Here is a 20,914-nt window from a genome sequence, read left to right as displayed (position 1 = left end):
GCGAATATAATCCTAACCGATTCAATCTCTCCTCAAACGTCAGTCCCGCCATCCCAGGAATCAGTCTGGTAAACCTTCGTTACACTCCCTCTAAAGCAAGAACATCCTTCCTCAGATAAGGAGACCAAAACTGCACACAATATTCCAGTTGTGGCCTCACCAAGGCCCTGTATAATTGCAGCCCTGCTTCTGTACTTGAATCCTCTCGCTATGAAGGGCAACACGCCATTTGCCTGGAAGGCAGAGCAAATATAGACCTGTTAAGGCACAAGTGAAAAATGCAAGGCAGGATTGCATCTATTTTAATGCAAGGAGTCTTACTAGTAAGGCAGATGAATTGAGGGCATTGATTAACACATGGCATTATGACATTATTGCTATCACAGAGACATGGTTGAGGGAGGGGTAGGACTGGCAGCTCAATATTCCAGGGTATAGAATCTTCAGGCATGACAGGGGAGGGGGTAAAAGTGGAGGTGGCATTGCACTGTTGATCAAGGAGTCAATTATTGCAGTAAGGAGGGATGATATCTTAGAAGGTTCCTCAAATGAGGCCATATGGGTAGAACTTAAAAACAAAAAGGAGGCAATCACTTGGCTGGGAGTGTACTACAGGCCCCCGAACAGTCAGGGAGAGATAGAGGAGCAGATACGTAGGCAAATCTCAGAGAGGTGTAAAAATAATGGGAGGGGATTTCAACTTCCCCAAAATCAACTGATATAGTCTTAGTGCAAAAGGCTTAAAGGGGGCAGAATTCTTTCAGTGCATACAGGAGAGCCTTTTGAGCCAGTACGTAGATAGTCCTCCAAGAGAAGGGGCAGTACTGGACCTAATCCCAGGGAATGAAGCCGGACAAGTGGTAGAAGTGTCAGTGGGGGAACATTTTGGGGATAGCGACCATAACTCTGTAAGATTTAAAGTAGTTATGGAAAAGGACAAAGATGGACTGAAAATAAAGGTACTGAATTGGGGGAAGGCCGATTTTAAGATGATAAAACAGGATCTGGCCAAAGTGGACTGGGAGCAACTACTTGTTGACATCAGATCAGTGACATTCAAAGAGGAAATAGTGAGAGTTCAGAGCCAACATGTACCCATTAAGGTGAAGGGTAGGACCAACAAGTCCAGGGAACCCTGGATGTCAAGGGATATAGAGGATTGGATCAGTAAATAAAAGGAGGCTTATGGCAGATTCAGAGTGCTGAAAACAATGGAGGCACTAGAGGAGTATAGAAAGTGTAGGGGGGTACTTACAAAGTTAATTAGGAGAGCAAAGAGGGGAGATGATAAAACACTGGCGGGCAAGATAAAGGAAAATTCTAAGGCATTTTATAAGTATATTAAGGGCAAGAGGATAACCAGGGAAAAAGTAGGGCCCATTAGGGACCAAAGTGGCAATCTGTGTGTGGAGCCGGAGGACACAGGTGAGGTTTTAAATGATTACTTTTCATCAGTGTTCACTATGGAGAAGGACGATGTAGGTGTAGAGATCAGGGAGGGGGATTGTGATATACTTGAACATATTAGCATTGAAAGGGAGGAAGTATGAGCTGTTTTAGCAGGCTTAAAATTGGATAAATCCCCAGGCCCAGATGAGAGGTATCCCAGACTGTTAAGTGAGGCAAGCGAGGAGATTGCAGGGCCTCTGACACAAATTTTCAAATCCTCTCTGGCCACAGGAGAGGTACCAGAGGATTGGAGGACAGCGAATGTGGTACCATTATTCAAGAATGGTAGCAGGGATAAACCAGGTAATTACAGGCTGGTGAATCTAACATCAGTGGTTGGGAAACTATTGGAAAAAATTCTGAGGGACAGGATTAATCTCCACTTGGAGAGGCAGGGATTAATCAGGGACAGTCAGCATGGCTTTGTCGGGGGAGATCGTGTCTGACTAACTTGATTGAATTTTTTGAGGTGGTGACGAAATGTGTAGATGAGGGTTAAGCAGTTGATGTAGTCTATATGGACTTCAGTAAGGCTTTTGATAAGGTCCCGCATCGGAGATTTGTTAAAAAGGTAAGAGCCCATGGGATCCAAGGCAATTTGGCAAATTGGATCCAAAATTGGCTTAGTGGCAGGAGGCAGAGGGTGATGGCCAAGGGTTGCTTTTGCAAGTGGAAGCCTCTGATCAGTGGTGTACCGCAGGGATCGGTGCTGGGACCCTTGCTGTTTGTAGTGTACGTTAATGATTTAGACGTGAATATAGGAGGTATGATCAGTAAGTTTGCAGATGACACAAAAATTTACGGTGTTGTAAATAATGAGGAGGAAAGCCTTAGATTACAGGATGATATAGATGGGCTGGTAAGATGGGCGGAGCAGTGGCAAATGGAATTTAATCCTGAGAAGTGTGAGGTGATGCATTTTGGGAGGACTAACAAGGCAAGGCAATATACAATGGATGGTAGGAACCAAGGAAGTACAGAGGGACCTTGGTGTATTTGTCCATAGATCACTGAAGGCAGCAGCACAGGTAGATAAGGTGGTTAGAAAGGTATATGGGACACTTGCCTTTATTAGCCGAGGCATAGAATATAAGAGCAGGGAGGTTATGATGGAGCTATATAAAATGCTAGTTCTGCCACAGCTGGAGTACTGTGTACAGTTCTGGGCATCACACTATAGGAAGGATGTGATTGCACTGGAGAGGGTGCAGAGGAGATTCACCAGGATGTTGCCTGGGCTGGAGCATTTTAGCTATGAAGAGAGACTGAAAAGGCTAGGGTTGTTTTCCTTAGAGCAGAGAAGGCTGAGGGGAGATATGATTGAGGTATACAAAATTATGAGGGGCATTGATAGGTTAGATGGGAAGAAACCTTTTCCCTTAGTGGAGGGGTCAATAACCAGGGTGCAAAGATTTAAGGTAAGGTGCAGGAGGTTTAGTGTGGATTTGAGGAAACATTTTTTCACCCAGAGAGTGGTTGGAATCTGGAACGCACTGCCTGAAGAGGTGGTAGAGGCAGGAACCCTCACAACATTTAAGAAGTATTTAGATGAGCACTTGAAATGCCATAGCATACAAGGCTATGGGCCAAGTGCTGAAAAATGGGATTAGGTGCTTGATGGCCAGCACAGACACGATGGACCGAAGGGCCTGTTTCTGTGCTGTATAACTCTATGACTCGATGAGATGGGCTTTCATAACAATCCAGTAGCTTCATGTTCATCATTAGTAATACTAGGTTTTTATTGCAGATTTATTAATTAGTTGAATTTAAATTTTTCCAAGTGTCATGGTAGGATTTGAATTCTTATCTCCAGAGCACTTTGCTATCATAAATAGCACTGACTGGCCTAGGTTGAAGAATTAGGGGAAGACCTCAATTCCATAAATGCTTGCTTACAGTACTTGGAGGAGTCCGATGCCATTTTGTGTAGGGAGGGCGAATTCATCCAATCACGATGCAAGATGGCAAGCAACAAAATGGCACTTGTGCCATACATTAACATTTTTAATGAGAATTACACCAGCATCACCCTTAAACAATTCAGGTAATTGGCAAAAGAACCAGAGGCCAGATGAGGAGAAATAGTTTTACACAGCAAGTTGTGTCCTGGAATGCACTGACTGAAAGGATGGTGGAAGCAGATTCAATAATAACTTTCAAAAGGGAATTGGATAAATACTTGAAGGGGGAAAAAAGGGCTCTAGGGAATGGGATTAATTGGATAGTTCTTTCAAAAACCCAAATGGTCTCTTTCTATGCTGCATCATTCTATGATTTTAACAATGGTCCAATGTTCTTTGAAAGTGAACCCCATCTGCTTGTTCAAGATCCCTCAAGTGACTCTAGTACTACAGGAACAACAGACCACTTGCTACATTAGGTTCCTGATGATGTACATACTTAATTTTTTTTTACTGCCACCGTTTCATAACAAAACCTTCTGTTCCTGTCAAAATTCAGAATCAGTGGGGCCAGAGAAAATGGCAAACAATTGGGAATATTAACAAACACTGTTATAGTTAACAAGACAGCTATTTTACTCCCCACCCCCCCCTCACCCCAGGCCACCTTTAACCACTATCTCAGGATGCTGTGCTATATCTCAGCCGTCAAATGTACTTTCTAGATGAAAGGATTATCTTTTATATTCCGTTAGAAGAAAAAAATCAAAAAATGTCTTTCATTGGCAGTTCTGAAATGATCCATATTTTTCTTAGAAGAAGATCCTTGAGTTAAAGATGAAAGCAGATAAGTTGCTAAGAGTCATGAAGAACAGTGGACTGAGCTATCACTCTAGAGAGTAGCAATGACATTCTGCATGGCTGCAATGACAATTCCTGCACTTTATGGTAATGATAGCTTTCCTCTTGTGTCATTAGCGATAAACTTCCGCATCAACACCTTATCTCCAAGGGAGCAAGGCCTCATATCAAACATACCCCTGCTATCTCTTCGACCCAGTCACTAGTTTATAAAGAAGATAGATTCAAAAGAGAAGAGAGAGAGAAAGAAAATGAAATTCAGATACCGATTGTCAGGAATTAAAAGACCTATAATGGAACTTCAGGACCACTTAATGCTTTTGAAAGGTCAGATCCCTACTCCCACAGGGAGATGGGGACTATTGAAATGTGCTCTGTGAATGTCAATGGAGGGGAGATAGCTAACAATATGAGATCTGTAGAAAGGAAGCTTTCTGAAGATAAAGTTTATATTGGCTTTAAGAAATGCTTTATGTTATTTTTACTTAATTGCTTTAATAGTACAGGAATAATTTATAATGGAAGGCACATTTCCCCATGAAATAGATCAGTTCATTTTACTAACAAAGTTGGAAGTTGAGAATGGATTTTTTTGCAATTAAAATAAATCAACAACAATAACAACTTGTGTTTATATAGCGCCTTTAATGTAATAAAGCATCACAAGTGGTTCACGTGAGAATTATGAAGCAAAGCTTGTCACCAAGCCACATAAAGTGATATTAGGGAAGATGAAAGAGGTGGGTTTTAAGGAGTGTTTTAAAGGAGAAAAGAGAGGTAGTGAGGCAGAGAGGTTTAAGGACGGAACTCCAGAGCTTGTGGCCTAGGCAGCTGATGGCATGGCCACCAATGGTGGAAAGATTAAAATCGGGGATGCTCAAGAGATCAGAATTAGAGGAACGTAGATATCTTGGAGGGTTGTGGGGCTGGAGGAGATTACAGAGATAGGGAGCGGCGAGGCCATGGAGGGATGTGTAAACAAGAATGAGAATTTTAAAATCAAGGCTTTGCTTAACTGAGGCCCCCTCTGCCCTCTCAGGTGGATGTAAAAGATTGCCTGACACCATTTTGAAGAAGAGCAGAGGAATTATCGAAAGACAGCAGATGTTTGTGATAGAGGCATAGAGTGGGACTGGAGCCCCCAACCCTCTAAATCAGAGGTGAGAGTGCCATCAACTGAATCTCAGCAGACGTTAAGCAACAATTTGGATCACTCACCTTCATGTTCTTTATAATTAAACCAGTGAAGATTCACAAACAACATCCTGGTAGGGCCCTACCACATTCACGACCATGAAAAATGCAACATGGATCGTGAAATCTGAGCTCCTCTGTGAAATCAGCTAGTTTGAGAACCTTGCACATTTTAGTGATTAACACAAGGCTCACCTTACTGATTGGTAGATGAGGGAGGGCAGTTTGAGAGTAGCAGACTCGAGTATTAGCAGACAAGTGAGAATACCAGAATGAGCAAATCAAAAACGGCCACAACCATTACTGCAGCACATCGAGTGAAAGAATTTGGAAGCAAAATTCTGCTTGCTGATGGTGGAATACGGTTTTGTACAAGCTGTTTCATTGGATCACAGACGGCGGGCAACGGTTCAGCGCCATTTACAGTCCAAAAGTCATCGCAGCAGAAAGAGAGCATCCAACACCGCACTGCTGGAAAATGAACATGCAAAAAAACAAGCAACGATTTCATTTCTTTTTAAGGAATCGACAGAGAGCTGAGAAAATTGTTAATTTGGTTACAATGGAATTTGTGGATGCTTCTGCAAGCAGCAACGTACCATAAAGGCCTGCTACCCAACCTGAGCCCGACGGGACCTGACGACATGTTGGGTTCGGGTCGGGTCGGTTCGCTCTTCTGGATTCGGCTTTCGTGCTCGGCTCGGGTCGGGCCAGGTCTGGGTCAGGCCGGGTCTGGGTCGGATGCACACAGTATTAACGTTTGCTCTGCTGGGAGGAAAAGGGAAGTTGAGTTTAGTAAGTGTCAAAAGTTGAAATGCCTACCTGAGCTGGGAGTCCAGGACGTCAAGGAGGGAGACTGTGAGTCTGCGCAGTGAACAAGTGAGCGTCTCTATGACGTCATCACACTCATGCTGCAGCTTCCTTCCAAAAGTGGTAAGTACAGTGAATGCACTATGGCTGGGTCAGGCTCAGCTCAGGTTGGGATCGGGTTCATTTGACTGCTTCAAAATATGGTGCAGTTTCAACAAAGTGTCTGCAACTTACAGGACAAAATCTTTCAAATCTGTGCTCCAAGGTGTAATGCCTAATGCTGCCCATATTACATAAAATTTTTCTTTTCAGTGATCTGTGGAAAAGTGAGTTTGGTAAAGTCGATAAACTGGTTAGCTACATTAAAAAGATCTTCAAACACTGCCCTAGCTGCAGGCGTCAACCCAGGCAACACATTCCAAAAGCGGCTAAAATGACTGAAATTAGCAACCAAAACTCTACCCTTCCTCCAGAGTCAGTAATTACGTGTTGGAGTTCTTGGTTTCGGACAGCACAGCATCATGCAGCTCACCTGAAATGCTACTCAGACTTCCTCTCAGAAGAGCTCACACTGACACCAAAAATACAGGTTTTAACAGACAATGTAACCCTTCTAAACAATGCTCAGCTTTATAAGGAGGTTCAGTTTGTTGCCAAGAATGCTATATGACTGATAGATTTAATCACTTGGTTTGAATCTAGGCACATCACAATCCACAAAGTTTACAATAAAGTAACGGGTGTACTATTCTGGGTTTAAGCACAGTCAAACAAACAACACTCTGATGATGCTGAATTAAATGGCTGTGCTCAACTGGTGTTTACTTGCATGGCAAAGAAGCTCAAACAATCTTACTGCTACGGGTGACATCAAGTGGTGAAGAAAAAGCAGCTCAGCAGTTTCAACAACCTCTGCAGTGTTCCTGAAAGCAGTGTGTATCTTTGACCCTGCATAAATGCACCTGTTGATGGTGGATTTAAACTAATTTGATGCGATTTCTGGCTTTGACAAGAATTGTAGGCTGGAAATTCCTGCTTATAGAAACATTGCAAAAGAAACAGATTGTACTTTGCCTGTGCTGCAGTTTTGGAACTCTGTGGATTGCAGAATCTGCCACCTTACAAGGCTATCATGGCGCTGTCTGACAATTCCAACAACCTCTGTGAACGTGGAGAGAGCTGTGTCTCAACAAAGACAGGTGAAGAAAGAGACAGATGTGGGTTGCTCCATGTTCACATTCAACCATTGTCTACAGTGAGTAAAGAATGTGACCAGTTTATAGTCAGCTTTTTACAATAGTTTTTGAGTATACAGTAAATACCACCCTTGTTATTTTGTTTAAAATAGATCATTTTCATGGTTTGTTGCGATATCATGAAATTTACAATTTAAATGCGTGAAATCATGAAATTCACGATTCTTAACATGTTATGACCATGAAATTTGTAAAGTTTGACTGAATTTGGTAGGGTCCTCAATATGAGTTATGTTGATAGAGATTACTGATAGATGAGTGAAGGGGGTGTGGTGAATGGAGCAGTGTGTGTGAAGCTAGTGGTGCAGTGGTGGCACATGGCATTTGACAATGCAAACACTGACCTTGACCACTCATGTGATGTCATTAAAATTCTTGCAGCACAGCATCCTGGTCCTTGGGGCTAAATTGCTGGCATTAACTGCAACAGCTACCTGTTTCCACTGCCTTCTTAAAATCTCCCTGGAGGGCTTCCTGGCCTCCAAAGGGAAGAGGACCTCTCTCCTCTTGTACACCTCCTGCATCAAGGCCTCTAGCGCTGCATCAGAGAACCTTGGGGCATGCTATCTAACCTTTTGCACTATTTTTTAATGCTCTTCATGCTCTTTAACTTCACTTACACCACTTCCATCCCATGCTGCAGCCAGAATGTACCTCCCCTTTATGAGGTGCAGGCTAGCTTTAAGTAGTGCAGGCTAGATTTAAGTGGTGCTAGCCTTGCATAAACTTGCCACCCCTGCTGAGGCATGCTGGCACCATTACTTTGAATGGGCATGGATTAATCTTGCATTATGATCGCTTTGCCTGATTTTGGGACTGTCCAATCATATTCCATCATAACTGGGGACGTGTGCCAAAATTGGGAGAACTAGCTAACAGACCAGTCAAGCAACAGCCTGATGGATTCACACTCACAGAATCGTACCTTTCAGCCAGCATCCTTGACTATGTCCTGTCCCATGTAGGACAGCCCCACCAGAGTTGACATAATACCATACATTTGGTGGGGAGTGGACTCCTCACCATTGATTCAGGACAGCATGAAGTCTCGGGTCATCAGGTCAAATCAGCAAGGAAACCTCTTGCTGATTACCACCTCCAACACCTTCAGCTGATGATCCATCACTGCTCCATGTTGAACACCACTTGGAAGTATCACTGAGGGTAGCAAAGGCACAGAATGTACTCTGGGTGGGGACTTAAATCCCGTTCAACACCCACATTCTCTGTATGAATAAAAAAAAGATACTTCCCCAATACTTTCTGTGCTGGTAACTAAAAGGGCCCAATTTTACCTCTCCCAAGCACTTGACAAAATGAACCTGTTTCTTGCCAGTCCTGTGGAATGGAATTTTCCATACATTTTTGTCTTTAGGAGATATTGTGTGGTGTCTCTTTCTTTCCTAGCCTTCTCTGGCAGATGGAATGGATTCAGTTCCAAATATATCTCTGGATTTGATGAGCTGTTACATGTCAGCTCTATGAGACATATTCACCTTTATAATTTAAGCTAGTCACCATTATGAGTGCTTTATCATTATTAAGAGTAAGATGACACATTCTTTAGGAGAGGTCAAGTAATTCATGATCGTTCGTTAAAACAGGAGAACTTGGCATAATTCCAAAGCGATTCTAATTAGATGTTTTCACTTAGTTTGGAAGCAAGTAGTGGTAGTTTGCAGTAATACCAGTAAGAGAATATACTCTCCGATCACAATTCCTCAGATAATTCAGCTTTAGTCTGATAAGTAGCAAGTAACATTCACACTGCACAAGTGCTAGGCAATGGCCTTCTCTAACAAGAGGCAGCTTAACCACCTCCCCTTGACATTCAATAGCATTACTATTGCTGAATACACCATCATCAACATCCTGGGGTTCATCATTGATCAGAAAATCAATTAAGCTGGTTACGTAAATGCCGTGCCTAGTAGAATAGGCGAGAGGCTTAGTATTCTGAAGTGAGTGGCTCACATCCTGACTCCCAAAGTCTCTCCGCCACCTACAAGGCGCAAGTCAGGAGTGTGATGGAATATTTTCCACTTTCCTGGTTGAGTGCAGCTCCAACAGCACTCCAGAAGCTCAACATCATCCAGGACAAAGCAATTTTCTTGACCAGCACTTCATCCACCAGCTTAAATACCCACTCCTTCCACCACTGGTGCATCATGACTGCAGTGTGTACTATCTACTGGATGCAGTGCAGCAACTCACTGTGGCTTGTTGAGCAGCAACTTTCAAAAACATGACCTCCACCACCTGGAAAGACAAAAGAAAGACTTACATTTATATAGCACCAGACATCCCAAACCACTTTACAACCAATGAAGCACTTTTTGAAGTGTAGTCACTGTTACAAAGTTGGAAAAATCTGACATATGGCAACACTATCACCTCCAAATCCCCCTCACACAACTGAGACAATAATGGGAAAGAAGCACAAATCCACCTAATGAAATTTCTCACTCCTCTTCAAACCCAGCAATCTAGAACCAGGGACTACAACAAAACAAACCAATCATATTGCTCGAATAGTTTTCTGCCAAGATTTTTCTTTAGGCTGCCAACATCATGGGTAAAAAATATCATAATCGGCTTAAATAATCACTTTGTTGTTAAGTTATCAATCAAATAGAGACACATTAGGGTTAAATCAAATAGAGACAGCGAGGGAGACAGCGAGAGAGACTGCGTGAGAGACAGCGAGGGAGACTGCGAGGGAGACAGCGAGGGAGACAGCGAGGGTGCAACAGTAGTAGACTCGCCAACTTTAAGGGCATTTAAGTGGTCATTGGATAGACATATGGATGTAAATGGAATAGTGTAGGTCAGATAATTGGCGCAACATCGAGGGCCGAAGGGCCTGTACTGCGCTGTAATATTCTAATTCTAATTCTAAATATCTGATTGACTAAAGGTGAACAAATCAAATCAACTATATGAATTAGGAGCAGGAGTAGATCACTCAGCCCCTTGAGCTGAACTGATTTCTCCACATTACACCTACCCCTGATAACCTTTCACCCCCTAGCTTATCAAGAATCTATCTAACTTTGCCTTAAACTTATTTCAAAGACTCTGCTTCCACCACCTTTTGAGGAAGAGAATTCCAAAGACTCACGACCCTCTGAGAAAAAAAATTTCTCCTCATCTCTGTCTTAAATGGGCGACCCCTTATTTTTAAACAGTGGACCCTGGTTTTAGATTCTCCCACAAGGGGAAACATCCTTTCCACATCCACCCTGTCAAGACCCCTCAGGATCTTATATGTTTCAAACTATCTGATCATAACATAAGAAATAGGAGCTGGAGTAGCTCATTCAGTTCAGTGAGCCCTGCTCTGCCATTCAATAAGAATATGGCTCAACTCCATCTTCCCACTCTATCCCCATATCCCTTAATTCCCTTAGCACCCAAAAACCTATGTCTTGAATATACTCAACGACTGAGCATCCACAGCTCTCTGGGGTTGAGGACTGCTGAAATCAGCTCTTGCACTGTTGTCAGGCACGATTGTGCTTCTTGACTCAGGCTAGCGCTTTCTAAAAATAATATTTATATAACATAATAAAGTACACACTTCTGGGAGGAATAAAATCACTGAACTGACCCATAAAATTTAGCAGCAAAGAGTTTCACTCTCATAGGCCTGCTCTTCTGATACGTGCCTGAGGCTTGAGTTGGAAAGCTCACCTGGTTTTCAGGTACATGGTATTTCCAATTGCTGCGGACAATTTCTGTGTGGGAGAGTGATGCATCACCAGGGCTTTGATTTTCATCCTGCTCCTGTTGGATTAATATCTAGAGTGTATTATGACAAGCAGGTGGAATTTATTTTTATCAGCCTTTTATATACTTTAAGGCACCAGTCTAATGTGCTGTTTGGGATGAGGCATTTTGGTATTACTGAGAGGGCCAGTATCAAGTATCAACTTGACTCGTTGTAACCCACTTGCCTCTGGGTCCAGACAATCATGGGTTCAAGCCCAACTCCAACAACTTGAGTGCATAATCTATGCTGACGTTTTAGCGTGGTGCTGAGGGAGTTCTGCACTGTCAGAGGTGCCCTCTTTGAAATGAGATGTTAAACTGAGATCCCCATCTGCTGGGCATAAATGATCCCAGAGCACTTATATGAACAACAGCATGGGAGTTCCAGCCAGTGTCCTGGCTAATATTTATTCCTTATCCACTTAACTAGTCTTCTACCTCATTTGATGTTAGACAAATTGGCTGTTGAGTTATCTAAAGAACAGTGACTACACTTCTAAAGTAACTCACTGGCTGTGATGCATTTTGGAACCTCCTGAGAATGTGAAAGGTGGTATATCAATCAATGTAAGTTCTTTCTTGACCAACATACAAACTTATAAATATGACAGGCAGGAAAAAGACTCTCTGGTTCACCCAGCCTGCCCCACAGAACTGAAATGCCTTGTGCATCAACACATTTGAAAGAAATGTGATCTCCTGGAAGAGGTGAAGAACCAGATATAAACCCAAGCGAATTTAAAAATCTGAAACCTTTCTGATGAAGCACTTTGAAATGTTAAGGTCAGAACTTGTGACCACAGTCATTCAGTCAGCCAGAACTGAATCAAGGTGAATGAGAAACAAAAACAGAAAATTCCAGAAATACTCAATGGGTCAGGCAGCCTCCGTGGAGAGTAAAACAGCATCAACGCTTCAGAACTCAAAGGTTGCAAGGTGAATAAGAGTCTGCTTGTCACTCGAGGACTAACAGTGGAAAAACGTTCCTGCTGTAGTTTCAACAAGAACTACAACTCCTCTATGGGGGAAGAGTGAAGAAATCTTTTATTATCATGTGAATAACAGTGAAAAAGGAGGAAGATATTGAGGAGGAGGAGGGAAGAATAAAGAATGAATAATGTGCACTCCTCTCACATATACCAGGCAAATCCACAGGAAGTAGAACAAAAAATGAAATCAAGACAACTGTAGCTTAAGCAAACTTTGTAAAAAGTGTCACAAATGTTTTGGGGGCCATTTCCACCTTCAGCAGTAATCTAGAGGCGTGTATCTCCCAATCCTTTGTAGATCCTTCCCCAATACCATTCGATTGATTTCATCAGAAACCACACTCCAGGTCCTGGACTACCTGGGAGCAATGCCATGATATATCTACTAGTGCCTTCAAAATTTCTCTGTTGGCAATGATGATAACCCAGTACAATCATAGTTATTAATAATATCACACATTTCAATTTCAACCGCTCAGAGATGTTACATATGCATCACATGCAATTACTCCCGCAGGCTGTCTTTAGAATATATTAACAGACATTAGCATATTCCCGTCGGCCAGCTGCAGTAAAATGGACTCCATTGATTGGACTACGAGTTTATAATTCATTGAACAGTATCCAGGGCCTCCATATTTTCTGCTTTATCTATCATTTACAATCCACCACAGCCTCCTGCCAACTTGCATTTATGAAGTGCCTTCAATGTAATTAAATGTCACAAGGCACTTCAAAGGAGCATTATAAAGGAAAATTTGACACTGAGCCACAAAAAAAAGATATTAGAGCCCTTGACCAACAAGCAAGATCAAAGAGGTATGTTTTAAGGCATGTCTTAAAGGAGGAAAGACAGGTAGCAAGATGGAGAGGTTATGGGAGGGAATTCCTTTTTTATTATTCATTCATGGGATGTGGGCATCGCTGACTTGGCCAGCATTTATTGCCCACCCCTAATTGCCCTTGAGAAGGTGGTGTTGAGCTGCCTTCTTGAACTGCTGCAGTGCTTGAAGGGAGTTCTAGGATTTTGACCCAGCGACAGTAAAGGAACAGCGATATAGTTCCAAGTCAAGATGGTGTGTGGCTTGGAGGGAACTTGCAGGTGGTGGTGTTCCCGTGCGTCTGCTGTCCTTATCCTTCTAGGTGATAGAGGTTGCGGGTTTGGAATGTGCTGTTGAAGGAGCCTTAGTAAGTTGGAGTAGTACATCTTGCATATGATACACACTGCTGCCACTGTGCATCGGTGGTGGAGGGAGTGAATGTTTGTAGATGGGGTGCCAATCAGGTGGGCTGCTTTGTCCTGGATGGTATTGAGCTTCTTGAGTGTAGTTGGAGCTGCAGCTCCAGGCAAGTGGAGAGTATTCCATCACACTCCTGACTTGTGCCTTGTAGATGGTGGACAAGCTTTGGGGAGACAGAAATTGAGTTACTCACTGCAGAATTCCCAGCTCTGACCTGCTCTTGTAGCCACAGCATTTATGTGACTGGTCCAGTTCAGTTTCTGGTCAATGGTAACCCCCCCTCCCAGGATGTTGATAGTGGGGGATTCAGCGATGGTAATCCCATTGAATGTCAAGGGGAGATGGTTAGATTCTCTTTTGTTTGAGATGGTCATTGCCTGGCACTTATGTGGCATGAATGTTGCTTGCCACTTAACAGCCTAAGCCTGGATGTTGTCCAGGTCTTGCTGCATCTGGACACGGGCTGCTTCAGTATCTGAGGAGTCGCGAATGGTAATGAACATTGTGTAATCATCAGCGAATATCCCCACTTCTGACCTTATGATGGAGGAAAGATCATTGATGAAGCAGCTGAAGATGGTTGGGCCTAGGACACTACCCTGAGGAACTCCTGCAGTCATGTCCTGGGACTGAGATGTTTGATCTCTAACAACCACAACCATTTTCCTTTGCGCTAGGTATGACTCTAACCAGCAGAGAGTCTTCCCCCTGATTCCCATTGACTCAAGTTTTGCTAGGGCTCCTTGATGCCATACTCGGTCAAATGCTGCCTTGATGTCAAGGGCAGTCACTCTCACCTCACCGTGTGAGTTCAGCTCTGCGGTCCATGTTTGGACCAAGGCTGTAATGAGATCAGGAGCTGAGTGGCCCTGGCAGAACCCAACTGAGAATCAGTGAGCAGATTATTGCTGAGCAAGTGCTGCTTGATAGCATTGTCAACGACCCTTAGAACTTAGGTCCTCGGCAGGTGAACACATGGCCACCAATGATGGCGTGATTAAAATCTGGGAAGTTCAAGGCGCCAGAATTGGAGAAGCACAGATCTCTCAGAAGGTTGTGCAGCTGGAAGAGATTACAGAGATAGGGAGAAGCGAGGCCATGGAAGAATTTGAAGGCAAGGATGGAAATTTTAAAATTGTGGGGTTGTTTAACCAGGAGCCCAAGTAGTTCAGTGAGCACAGTGAACAGGATTTTGTGCAAATTAGAACTCGGTCAGCAGAGTTTTTGATGACCTCAAGTTTATGGAGGGTAGAATGTGTGCCTGCCAGGAGTGCATTGGAATAATCAAGTCTAGAGATAACAAAAGCATGCATGAGGGCTGCAGCAGCAGATGAGCTGAGGTAGGGCGATGTGACGACTGTGGAATTAGGCGATGGCGTAGATAGGCGATCAGAAGCTCATCTTGGGGTCAAATATGACACCAAGGTTGCAAACAGTCTGGTTCAGCCTCAGACAGATGCCAGGGAGAGGGATGGAGTTGGTGGCTAGGGAACAGAGTTTTTGGTGGGGTCCGAAGACAAGTGCTTTGGTCTGCCCAATATTTAACTGGAGCAAATTCTGCTCATCCAATACTGGATGTCAGACCTGCATCTGAAAATTTGGAGACAGTGGAGGGGTGGAGCGAGACAGTGATGAGGTTGAACTGGCTGTCATCAGTGTACATGTGGAAACTGATGCTGTGTTTTTGGATGATGTGTCCAAGGGGCAGCATGTAGATGGGAAATAGGAGGGGGCCACCAGTGATAATGATGTGGGAGTGGGAAGAGAAGCCATTGCAAGTGATTCTCTGGCTACAATAAGGTAGATAAGAATGGAACCAGGTGAGAGCAGTCCCTCCCAGCTGGATAACAATGGAGAGGTGTTGGAGGAGGCTTGTGTGGTCCCGTGTCAAAGGTTGCAGACAGGTCGAGTAGGATGAGAAGGGAAAGTTTACCTTTGTCACAGTCACGTAGGATGTCATTTGTGACTTTAATAAGAGCTGGTTCAGTACTGTGGCAGCAGCGGAAATCTGATAGGAGGGATTTAAACATGGAGTTCCGGGAAAGATGGGAATGGATTTGGAAGGAGACAGCATGTTCAAGGACTTTGGAGAGGAAAGGGAGGCTGAGGATGGGACGGTAGTTTGCAGGCATGTTTCCAACACCCCCTGCTCACCATAGCACCAAATCCCATTCACCTATCACCTCGGTGATGGCTGACCTACATTGACTCTAGTCCGGCAATGCCTTTATTTTAAAATTCTCATTTTTGTTTTCAAATCCATCCATGGACTCACCCCTCCCTCTCTTTAGAACCTCTCCAGCCCTACAACCCTCCAATATGTCTGCGCTCCTCCAGTTCTGGCTTCTTGTGCATCCCTGATTTTAATCACTCTATCATTGACGGCTGTGTTTTCAGCTGCCAAGGCCCTAAGTTCTGGAATTCCCTCCCTAAACTCTCCGACTTTCTACCTCTCTTTCTTCCTTTAAGGCGTTCCTTAAAACCTACCTCTTTGACCAAGCTTTTGATCACCTGTCCTAATAACTCCTTGAGTGACTCAGTGTCAATTCTGAAGAAGGGTCACTGACCTGAAATGTTAACTTTGCTGCTCTCTGAACAGACGCTGCCAGACCTGCTGAGTATTTCCAGCGTTTCTTGTTTTTATTTCAGTGTCAATTGGTGTTTGATCATCACACCTGTAAAAGGCCTTGGGACTATTTACTATGTTAAAGGTGCTATATAAATGAAAGTAGTTGTTGTTTGGCAATAGCTGCAAGTCCTGCCTCTTCGCCACTTTTCCTTCCGCTTCTCTTTCTCTTCAGATTATTGATAGTTTTCATTTCACCGTAGCTATTAATGGAAGAGTTAACTAGAGGAGACTGCAGGTAACCATGGCATTCTGTAAATGGAACACCCAGAGCAAGGTCAAAAGAACAAGACAAAAATGTAGCATTTATCTCGTTACCATGGAAATATTTCCTCATACGGCTGCACGGACTAATTAAGGAAATCAGAGGTAAGTTGTGTAGATTCTGAAGTCCACCTCAAACAAACACAGCCTGCAGGCATAATGAGTCAGAAGTATTGCTGGAAAATTTTTAAAAAAAGGAGACTGATTATTATCAATAGATTTGTGTTTAAATCCTCCCATAAGACTGTATCTACTTTCTTCAGTGAAAGAGAATTTTTAAAGCCATGTATGCCTGAAATGAATAAATTATTTATTGGCATTGAAGGAATAGCCCTTATCACATAATATTGTAAAGTGCAAAGATGAAAGGAAGGTAGATTGAAGAATGGAAGATATATTATGTTTAATCAGCCCGCAATCCACAGACGTGAACTATATTACAATCAACCTTGCAGAATCTGCCACTTTGTCCAGCCACTCGACCCCTTTTTAATTATCTGAGGACATTAGTGATACATATGACACTTGCGCATTGTTAACTGAACACTAGATGGCCCCCTAATATAAAAGCAAAATACTGCAGATGCTGGAAATCTGAAATAAAAACAAGAAATGCTGGAAATACTCAGCAGGTCTGACAGCATCTGTGGAGAGAGAAGCAGAGTTCTGAAAAAAGGTCACTGACCTGAAACGTTAACTCTGCTTCTGTCTCCACAGATGCTGCCAGATATATTAGATGTCCCCCTGTTCGGGAGTAAGCACGTAGAATCTTACTGCATGGCCAGGGGCCATCTGGCCCATTGTGTTTTTGAAACAGCTGCCCAGCCTGAAGACAAAACGTAGGAGGACTTCCTCCAAGTGAGCCTTGAGCCACGTGCTATTGCCAGATGGTATAAGTTTAACTACAGGAGGAAAAGGAACAATGGCAATGTTTCTCAGCTTCTGGCAGAACTGAAAAAAGCTGCGCAAAACATGTGACTTTGGCAGGGTTTCACGACAATACAATAGGAGGCTGCCTTGTCTGCTGTTGGAAGGAAGCATCATTGCAGAAGAAACTGTTGTTAGAAGACAGACTCACATCTTCCAGAACTCTCGAAATAGCACTTGGGATGGACACTGCTGGCACAGAAGGTCAGAGGCCATAATGTGAACGCATTTGGGCAATTTAGCTAAATGTTGCTGGAAGTCAGTAGGTGCTGCGGAATTAGAGGCATGGAGGAAAAAATAAGGCCCCAAATCATATAGAGCTATGAGGAATCTTACATAGAATTTGCAGCACAGAAGGCAGGTCATTTACCTCAACTGGTCTATGCCAGAGTTTGTGCTCCACTTGAGCTTCTTCTCATTGCTCTTGATCTTACCCCATCAACATATTCTTTTATTCCTTTCTCATGTATTTACCTAGCTTCCCCTTAAATGCATCTACACTAATCACCTTAACTACTCTATGTGGCAGCGAGTTCCACTTTCTAACCAGTCTCTCTGAGTAAAGAAGTTTCACCTGAATTATTAGTGACTACTTTATATTTATGGCTGCTAGTTTTTGACTCCCACACATCAAACCCCTTTATAATTGTAAAAACCTCTACCAGGCTATCTCTCAGCCTCTCTTTTCTACAGTAAAGAGCCTCAGCCTTCCTGATAGGCCTAACCTCTTCTTTCTGGTATCATTCTAGTAAATCTTTTTTGCACCTTCTCCAGGGCTTCAACAACTTCTTAGGATCATAGGAAATAGGAGCAGGAGTAGGCCATTCGGCCCATTGAGCCTGCTCCGCCAATCAAACAGATCACGGCTGATCATCTACCTCTACGTCATTTTTCCCCACTATCCCCATATCCCTCGATGTCATTAGTATTCAGAAATCTATTGATTTCTGTCTTGCTCAATGATCGAGTTTCCACAGCTTCTATATCCTTTTTATAATATGGAGACTGTAATGGTGCACAGTACTCTAAATTTTTAAAAATTCTTTCATGGGATGTGGACATCGCTGGCAGGCCAACATTTGTTGCCCATCCCTAATTGCGCTTGAACTGAGTGGTTTGCTAGGCCATTTCAGAGGGCATTTTTTAAAAAGTCAACCACGTTGCTGTGGGTCTGGAGTCACATGTAGGCCAGACCAGGTAAGGACAACTGATTTCCTTCCCTAAAGAGCATTAGTGAACCAGATGGGTTTTTTTATGTTAGTTTCATGGCACCATTACTGAGACTAACTTTCAATTCCAGATTTTTATTAAATGACTTAAAATTCCACCCGTTGCTGTGGTGGGATTTGAACCTATGTCCCCAGGGCATTAGCCTGAGTTTCTGGATTACTACATTACTATACACCACCTTCTACCCACACCCCGCCTCCCCCCCCCCCCCCCCCGCCACCCCACCCAAATGCGGCTAACCAAGGTTCTTCATAAGATTAATGTAAATTGTCTCCTTTTAAATTCTACAGAAAAAAAGACAAAAGTCTAGCACCTGTTTTGATAATGAACCTGAGGAAAAAACTGTACCATAAGGTCAGATGAATGAAGAAGAGGCACATTTTCCTGTTAGTCCCATAACAGGAAAGGGGTCAATGTAAAATTGTCCTCCCTCCTTGATGTGAATTTACATTGAATGCTGGGGCTGCACTAACTATTACATTATAAAAAGCGTACGAGGAAAGGTTCCGGGAACTTGCCCCGCAAAAAATAAGCATCACAGCCAAGCCTGACCTGGTTCGCCCCTGATGTGTGTCTAGGTATATATGACAGATGTCAGGTTGATAATGCAAGTGAGAATCAGATTGAATAAAGAAGGTTCAGAGGCAAAGAGAAAAAATAAATAAGAGAAGCAAAGAGAGAGTATGATAAGAGACTGGCAGCTAACATAAAAGGGAATCCAAATGTCTTCTATAGACATATAAATAGTAAAAGGGTGGTAAATGGAGAAGTGGGGCTGATTAAGGACCAAAAGGGCGATTTATGCATGGAGGCAGAGGGCATAGTCGAGGTACTAAATTAATACTTTGCATCTGTGTTTACCAAGGAAGAGGACACTTCCAAAAATCATAGTGAAGGAGAAGGTAGGTGAGATACTGGATGGGCTAAAAATTGATAAAGAGGTATTAGAAAGGCTGGCTGTACTTAAAGTTGCTAAATCACCAGGACCGGATCAGATGCATTCAAGGATACCAAGGGCAGTAAGGGTGGAAATTACGGAGGTACTGGCCATAATCTTCCAATCCTCCTTAGATACAAGGGGTGGTGTCAGTGGACTGGAGAATTGCAAATGTTACACCCTTGTTCAAAAAAGGATGTAAAGATAACCTGGCAAATACAGGCCAGTCAGTTCAACCTCAGTTGCGGGAAAACTTTTAGAAATGATAATCCGGATCAAAATTAACAGTTACTTGGACAAATGTGGATTAATTAAGGAAAGCCAGCACGGATCTGTTAAGGGCAAATCGTGTTTAACTGATTTGATTAAGTTTTTTGATGAAGTAACTGAGTGAGTTGATGAGGGTAATGTGGTTGATGTGGAGCACATGGACTTCCAAGAGGTGTTTGATAAAATAATACATAACTGACTTGTCGGCACAGTTGAAGCCTATGGAATAAAAGGGACAGTGGCAGCATTGATGCAAAGTTGGCTGAGTGACAGAAAGTAACAGTGAACAGCTGTTTTTCAGATTGGAGGAAGGTATATAGTAGGGCTCCCCAGGGGTTGGTATTAGGACCACTGCTTTGCTTGATCTATATTAATGACCTAGACTTGGGTGTGCAACTGATTTGCTTGCTTGGCCATTTTTAAAAAATAGTCAATCACATTGCTGTAGGTCTGGAGTCACATGTAAGCCGGACCAGGTAAGGACAGCAGATTTCCTTCCCTAAATGACATTAGTGCACCAATTGGGTTTTTACAACAATGGTTTCATGGTTGCCACTAAACTAGCTTTTTAATTCCAGATTTATTAATTGAACTCAAATTCTACCAGCTGCCAGTGGTGAGATTCAAACCATGTTTCTAGAGCGTAAGCCTGGGCTTTGGGTTACTAGTTAGTGACATTTCCCATCCGCCACCGCCTCCCCAGCAGTGACAAACTTCAGGAGTACGTAGATAGGCTGGTGGAATGGGCGGACACGTAGCAGATGAAATTTAATACAGAGAAGTGTGAAGTGATACATTTTGGAAGGAAGAACGAGGAGAGGCAATATAAAATAAAGGGTACAATTCTAAAGCAGGTGTAGGAGCAGACAGACCTGGTGGGGTGGTTATATGCACAAATTGTTGAAGATGGCGGGGAAGTTGAGAAAGCAGTTGTTAATAAGGCATTCTGGTCTTTAGAAATAGAGGCATAGAGTACAAAAGCAAGGGGTTTATGATGAACCTTTATAAAACAATGGTTTGGCTTCAACTGGAGCATTGTGTCCAATTCTGGGCACCACACTTTAGGAAGGATTTGAAGGCATTAAAGAGGGTGCAGAAAAGACTTATGAGAATGGTTCCAGTGATGAGGGACTTGTGTTATTAGGATAGCTTAGCGAAGCTGGGGCTGTCCTTCTTAAAGAAGAG

General features: G+C 43.1%; 1 long non-coding RNA gene across 1 annotated transcript; it reads right to left on the bottom strand.

Annotated features, from left to right (window-relative positions):
* Positions 1–4,021: 4,021 nt before the first annotated feature.
* On the bottom strand, positions 4,022–16,333 carry LOC137382963 (uncharacterized). The gene is made up of 4 exons (XR_010977314.1): positions 16,043–16,333; positions 9,689–9,733; positions 6,008–6,176; positions 4,022–5,879 (listed from the first exon to the last, which is right to left on the bottom strand). It is a non-coding gene; the product is annotated as an uncharacterized lncRNA (long non-coding RNA).
* Between the last annotated feature and the right edge of the window lie 4,581 nt (positions 16,334–20,914).

The sequence above is a fragment of the Heterodontus francisci genome, chromosome 23 (genome assembly GCF_036365525.1).
Source record: "Heterodontus francisci isolate sHetFra1 chromosome 23, sHetFra1.hap1, whole genome shotgun sequence".
NCBI lineage: Eukaryota > Metazoa > Chordata > Chondrichthyes > Heterodontiformes > Heterodontidae > Heterodontus > Heterodontus francisci.
The sequence above is the reverse complement of the archived record's forward strand: the minus strand, read 5'-3'. Positions and strand labels throughout refer to the sequence as shown.